This window comes from Cupressus sempervirens, chromosome 1 (genome assembly GCF_028749045.1).
Source record: "Cupressus sempervirens isolate cs-2001-9-10 chromosome 1, ASM2874904v1, whole genome shotgun sequence".
Classification (NCBI taxonomy): Eukaryota; Viridiplantae; Streptophyta; class Pinopsida; order Cupressales; family Cupressaceae; genus Cupressus; species Cupressus sempervirens.
Genome location: NC_143118.1, coordinates 483,304 through 490,941, shown reverse-complemented (window position 1 = coordinate 490,941; position 7,638 = coordinate 483,304).

Here is a 7,638-nt window from a genome sequence, read left to right as displayed (position 1 = left end):
CAGCCTAAGCAATGTATTTTCTCCTTGGTCTTTTCTATGCTCCTCCTTCTTGCTCTATAGGTTTGGCTTTCTCTTTAGCCTTTTGTGTAGTGACACGTGCACTAGCCCTTATGGTAGGTGTTGTAGGTTTTGGCTGAATTGGTTTAACAACCTTCTTGGGTCTTATCACAATCTATGCTTTAGCCTTTCTCTTCTTCTGATCAGTAGGAGTAGATGCTTCCTCGACTTCTTTTTCCTTGACACCTTCTGCAGTTTCTATTTATTCCTCTTGCTGATCTTCACCCTTTCCTTGTGTCAATGCAAGTGGTGTATGAATTTGAGTGTCTTATTTCTCTTCATCATCTTCCTCTTCATCATCTTCCTACTCGACACCTTCACCAAATTTTTCTTTCAATTTCTTTACCAGTTTCTCCTTCTTTTTGATGATAGATGTAGTCTTTAATTCCATAGTAATCTTGGATTTGGCTATCTCATAATAACCAAATTCTTTGGCATCTTTGTCTATTTCTTCTATAAGTAATTTCATTATTGTTGTGGAGGCCTCATCTACATTAATTTCATAGCCTAATGGCCTTAGCCATCTTACTCTTGGAGTTATTGCTTGAACAAATGTATAGTCGACATCAACTAGGAAGCAAACATCATCATAATGTTTTTCCACTAATGATATTGGAATCCTCAATCTCTTCTTCATGGATTGCTTGAAGTCTTCAAAGTAACTACTCATTACTAACTCAAAATTTTCACCTAACTGTTCAATGAACTCTCCTATTTGAATTGCAATAGACCTATTTGTCTTCCATGCCACAGTGCCAAATGTAGGAAATGTGTTCTGAACATAAAAGAAGATACATATCAAAATAGATCCAAATTTACACTGAGCACTCTTTGTTTTCCTTATTGCTCCTAGGTTTTCAATTAATTGTTGTAGCTGCAGCTCAACAAGATCATATGTGTGATCCTTCTTCACAATCTTGTAACCCACATCCACTGTAATATAGGGTACACCGTTCAATCTGCTTGATTGGTAAAACCTATGTGCAATTACCCGTACTAAAAAATCTATTAGAGGATTTGTAATGGTGTCTATGGTCATTCCTCTCTTGTTCCACATGGCTCTTGTATTCTTTTCAATAACTTCTTTGGATTCATTGTTCATAGTCTTTGGACGATCTAGGGTTGGATACCCTATTACCCTATGGATTATTCTCTTTGATATTTTGATTGGCCCTTTATCTAACCACAATGAACTATCATGAATCCTACTCAAATCAATCCTTATCCATTCAGTTTTGAAAATATTAGGGAAATCTAGGGCACGAGTTAACCCTTTCTTTTCTACAATCTTGAATTCTTCCCTTAACACACCATTTTCACATAGTTTATCATATGCTTCTCTGATTTCCATGTCACCAATACTCCCAATTTTACAATTATAGCATTTTCTAACATCCTGAATCATTAGAACTTTTAGTGGTATCATAGATAACACACCAAAGGGATCTTGTTTATATGTAATATCTAGTATGGCTTTGAAAATAGGTTGTTTTACTTTGTTTCTAACCAACTGAACATTCAAACCCTCTTTTCCCTCTACACCTTTTTCCTTCAAAGAACTAGACACCATTTTACAAAACTAGGGTTTACAAAATTAGAAATAGCATAGCTCGACACATGAGAAATACCTTGCAAAATTTGATAAAATGATGTCAAATAATTGTTCAAATCTCTTTCAATCACTTTAGATGAATTTCCAGATTGCCTCTAGCTCTTCTTGCTCTCTCTCAATTTTGAATGATGTTAACTAATCAGAAATTGATCAAATACCCCTTTGAAATACTACATTACATGTTGAGTTCTTACACAACTATAAGCTTGGCATCAACTAATTTCTGGCTCATTCGACATCCACTAGTCTTTTCATTTGTTTGACAACCATTACGAGCTCAGCAACAACTAGCCAATTTGTTAGCTCAGCATCCTCTAGCATTTCACTCGGCAATCATAGGAAACTTTTCATGTTCAACAGTAACATAAAAAACTTAAAGATTTTTCTTTGACTCCTAATAACACCTTGCATCTTTATTCATGCTTATGTAAAATTTTCAAAACTAAATCCTTTTTGGAACTGATGTATGATATAAGTTTTAAATATCAATCCCACATACCTCTTGATTTCTTAGTTTGATGAGGTGTGATCACTTGACCCATTGGGTGAAGTGATCCCTTTGCCACTTGATGTGTTGCATCCTTCTTTTTCTTCCATGTCTTGTTCATTTCATTTTTGACCTTTTCAATATCTACCTTGCCTTTTTCTTTATTGAACTCACAACTTGGTACCTTTGACCTTATTGAACAATATCAACTGATGTGACCAGTCTTCAAACAAATAAAACATGTGGTTTGAATCAACCACCTTTTTTAGTCACTTCTAAAGTGCATTCTAATACAATTCTTAGGAACATGTCCATTCTCTTGATAATAATGACAACTATACCTTGTATTATAATCCTAGTTATAAGAGTTGTCATTGTTCTTTACCTTTGTTTTCCTATTTGATGACCACATGGGTTTGGATCTGCACTCAAAAGCTCTATGTCCATTCTTCTGACAGTTATAACAATATCCTTCAAATCTTTGAGTGTGCATGGTCTTAGTTTTGCATGCATGTGCTTGATGACCTTGTTTGTTGCACTTATGACAATGACCCATGCTCTTTTTCTTAACATCTTGATTTACAGTCTTGCTCTTGCATACATTTGTAGTGTGTCCTTTCTTACCACAATTATGACAAGTAGGTTTGGAATTCTTACCTTTTTTACCCCTTTCTTCAGCACTTTTGGATGAATCTCCTTCTTTAGCACTTGTGTATCCCAGTCTAGATGTATCACTATTGGATCTAGGGGATCTCAAAAATTGCTCAAAGTATTTGATGGCTTCACTAGGTTTATTAAAACTTTCAGCAAATTCCTTTTCCCTTTTTAGGTTATTATTCAATTGCTCATTTTGTAACTTAAACGTTGTTATCTCAATATCCTTGACATTCAATTCATAGTTGGCATTAATCATTTCACCCAAAGAATCCAATTGCATGTTAGCAATCCTAGTTAGCTCTGATGATTTCTCTTCCAATCTGCTGGTAAAAACTCTTTTGTCACCTTCAATCATGGCTTTTTCTTCCATAGCTTTCTTTTTCTATTCAGTCACCTCACATAGTAGTATGGCTTGCAAGTCTTGCTCTAACATGAGATTTATGATTTCTTCAGCTTGGGCTCTATTATTTTCCATTAGATTTGCAACTATTGCATCAAATTCATTGGAGTCTCCATTAGAAAATAACTTAGTAATGTCTATCTCTTTGTATTGTGTGTCATTCTTCTCAATAGAAATTTCATTCCTTCTCTTTAAATATTTCTTTAAGTCTTCTCTTGCTTCATTCAATTGATGTAGAATGAGTTGTATTTCAATTCCCTAATTCTCAGTGATCTTTTCCAACTTGTAGACTTCCATTTCCAAGATCTTTCCTTAAAGCTGCAAAGCTTCTCTTCCAGAGAACTAGGCTCTAATTGTTAGAATTTATAATAGGAAAGGTAAACTTCTAGTGGGGGGGGGGGGGGTGGGTGTGAATCAGTGCTTCATATTTTGACCCATTAAACATTCACCACAAATCCATCTCACACATTCAATAAGTAAACTAAAATACCATGTGAAACATGTACATCTAAAGCATTTAAACAAGTAAGCATTCACACATATATGACACCAGATATGATTACTTAGAAACCCTCCAATGAGAAGGTAAAACTCGGGTAGGGATGATACCCACAAATCTTCACTACTGCAGTAATAAAGTGTATCCAATGAAGGTTACAATATTTGATCACGAGACATGAACTACCTTGTGAAAGGTCTACCCTGTTCAAGACTTAGAAAGACTATGAGCTCTTACCCTATTAGAATGTCTCAGCATTGATCTTATGGTTAACACTTTGTTGCTTGATGATAGATCACCTCTAAACTGATGCATTCTTGATCCTTTCTGATCAAATGTCTCTCTATTGTTCACTATTTCCTTCCGCAATTCTCCTTTAACTGGTTCTACAATGCAATTTCAGATCATAATACCTTGGTCACCATGAATGTCTTGGTTTGCACATGCAAAACTCTCCTTGATCATTCATTTATTTCCTTTCATGCTCATAAGAAGTTTAGGGTTTCTCCTCCTTAAGAAGACCTAGTGACTTAGGGTTAGGTATGAATCAACAGTTGTGATTCATCCATTTTATCACTTAAACATTCCTTTTACTTGATTGGATACATGTACTTCATAGGGACTCCAACTTAAGATTCGTCCTTATCATTAAAATATCATAATTCAATTTGTAAGTCGGCTCAAAAATGGTTTACATATTAGTTTGTGCCAATACAAACAACTATGAAAAAATTGTGCTACTTAGCATCTGCAATCTTTGATTCTTGACATATATTGATTTCTATACTATAACTTGGCATCTGAATGACTTAGCATGCACTGCTTACTCAACTCCTGAATCACTCAACATATATTGTCTACTTGGCACTTGAGTGACTCAGCACTCATTGCTGACTCGACATGCTCTATCTTATACATGTTGTGCTCAACATATACTACTTGTTTGGCATGAACTAAGTAAATTACTTAAGTGTATAGACACTCACTAGTCAAAACCAATCTGAGATCAACAATATATATATATAATTAAAATTATTAAAAAAAATTCCCATGCACATAGGTCAATGGGCTTGAGATGGATAAGGAGTGAGGGATGATTCACTTAGGGAAGTGAATGGATACTAATCTATACTCTCTTTTTGTATGTGACTATCCTTTGAAAGTCAATATACATGATTACAAGACCCTTTTAGGTAGAGATTTAGTTTTATGTCTTATGTTTTAATAATAATAATATTATTATTTTTCTTAAGTACATATGACGTGTGGTATAATATTACTTAAAGGTTAGGATCTTATGGAATATTCTCTAGCAATATTTTATTCTACTGTAATGGGGGAGGAGATGTAATTACCTCTTCCATATAAAGTGCAAAGAGCTAAATGTGCATGTACAGGTCTATTTTATTATGGTAGTTTATGCTATGTGATCTATTTATTTTCTCTCCTCTACCCAACTATGATGTTATTGTGAATATTGGTTTGGTAGTGGTTTGATGTTACCTTCATATTCCAAAGTAAAACCTAATTTAATGAATCTATTTAGAAATTAGTTGGATAATTACTCAACACGTGGAATGCATTTAAAACAAGATCAAATATAAAAACCTATAGATTAATCTTTTTCTTTCAACAATAGAACTAAAAATGACATTTCTCATTGAATTAATGCATACTAAAATTTCTTTACATAATCAATTCTATGAAATGCATCATCCTGAATTGGTCTCTGATTTGAATGAACCAAATGCAATAATACCTGTCTATTCCTCAAATATCAAAATAAATGTTTATCCCTTAAATGAATTATTTCCATGCCCAAACTATGATATAATAATCTCCCCTTTACCATTACATCTAAATGAAAAATCTATAATTTTACCCTACAATTACATAGACCATATCCCCAAATTCTTCATTCCTATTAGAGATTAATTCTCTTGCACAATGTACACAAGGTGATAATCTCACTTTTACGATGCAATACAAAAAAGACACAAGCAAAGGGTTCCACTTTTACAATACAATATACAATGACATAATGAGGATTTCATCTTTTCAAATACATTCACAATGACATATCCCTTCTGTGTTCCATCAATAAATGGGTAATACCAAATTTCTTCCTTGGATCTCATGAGAAGAAAACTTGCAAAAATATTTACACAGGAACCATGAAGGCTCATCTCCCATCCTAGGCTTCTAAGAAGCCACCCACCGAGCTAGGGAAACAAGGCTCAAATAGGTTACACTCAAGCACCAACAATGCATACAACACATATAAACTCCCTTCCAAGGCTTAACACAATGATTCACCATTGGAATCATGAAGCAATGGGTGAAGGTGGGCTCTCCAAAGAGGAGAATTCCATATCCATATACAAATATACATCTGTAATTGTATAAAGCATCCTCAAGGCTATCAAATGCATCCTCCTCATCACATCAATACACTTATAACTCCCATAATACAAATGCCTCTTCAAGGCTATCAAAATACATCTTCCTCATCACATCAATACACTTATACCTCCCATAATAACAAACAAGGCATATAGCTTCAATGGAGCCCATACTCCATGAACAACAACATCCTCTCCAAGAGAAAAATCTCTCAACTTTAATGTTGAGCCCAACTAACCCCTTCACCCAAGACATCTCTTCCCTCCCAAGGGTAAGTGAAGCCTTCACTCCCATTAACATTCACATACACAAAAACAAGGAAAAATATGCATGAGAAATACATTACAACAATGACATATACGCACAATCTCACACAACCACATTACATGAACTTTAACACAAAATGAACAAGAACAACATCATTGAGCAAGTGCATTGAGAGTTAGGGCATGGGCACCAACCTTGGTCCAAGCTAAAGGAAAAATGAAAGTTGTTGCAGAGCTCCCTTCTCCTTAGTCCTTCCTCCTTCCAAAACCTAATTGTCTCTAAACTTAGAGAGTGGGTGAACACCCGACTAGTTTGTCCAAGCCCACTAAAAAGACTCTCCCACTATTTCTTTTTGGAAAAAACATCAAGCCACTATCTCTTACAACTTCATCCCTACCAAATTTGCTACTTTTGACTAAGTAGAAAAATGGGGATGAACTCCTGAGACAACTCAATTTTTTAATTGGTGGAAGAATGCATTGGTTAAGGCCTCCCTACACTAGCTAAACACTAAAATGGTCAAATTTAGGCCCCTATCATGCTATGCTAACATAAGGGTAGCTATTTTTCACAAAAATAACACTTTGGGACAACATATTAACCCTCTAAAATCCTTGTCAAGTTTGAATTCAAAATTTCCCTTGATGGTGACCCATCCTATCCTTTCTCCAAGTGGATTTTCTTAAATCTTTTGGAAGGAAATTAGTTTAAGGTTAAGTGTTGCCATGACCAAAACCCTAGGTGACATGTCATTAACACACAATCAACTACAAGTGTCAAGTGACACATTCAAAACACATTACACATCACCATGACATGTCCCTAATGCATTTATGAGATTAAATTTACCACGCACATGCAAACTTACATTGGCAAAATAAACACATCACAACGAGGCTTTTGAATCTTCCAAAGATTCACCTTGGCTAAACTATGTCCACATAAGTTTGGACCTTATTTCCCTGATTAAATTCCATGGTTCAATTGCCTGCACACTAAAATTGAACATTAGACGTAGCCCAATGAAAAATCATATAAAATGCATGTATATAGGTGCATGAAAATTTCATATTAAATAATTCATCTTAACATCATAATCAATTTTTATTTTCTAATCATTTTCATATAAAGCATTAAAATATTAGAATCTGCATATCAACATTAGTATCTAATCAAACAATCCAACTAACATTCTCAACCACAACATAATCCATTTCCTATCATAATGATGAAATGTTGAATCTATATTGTTAAAT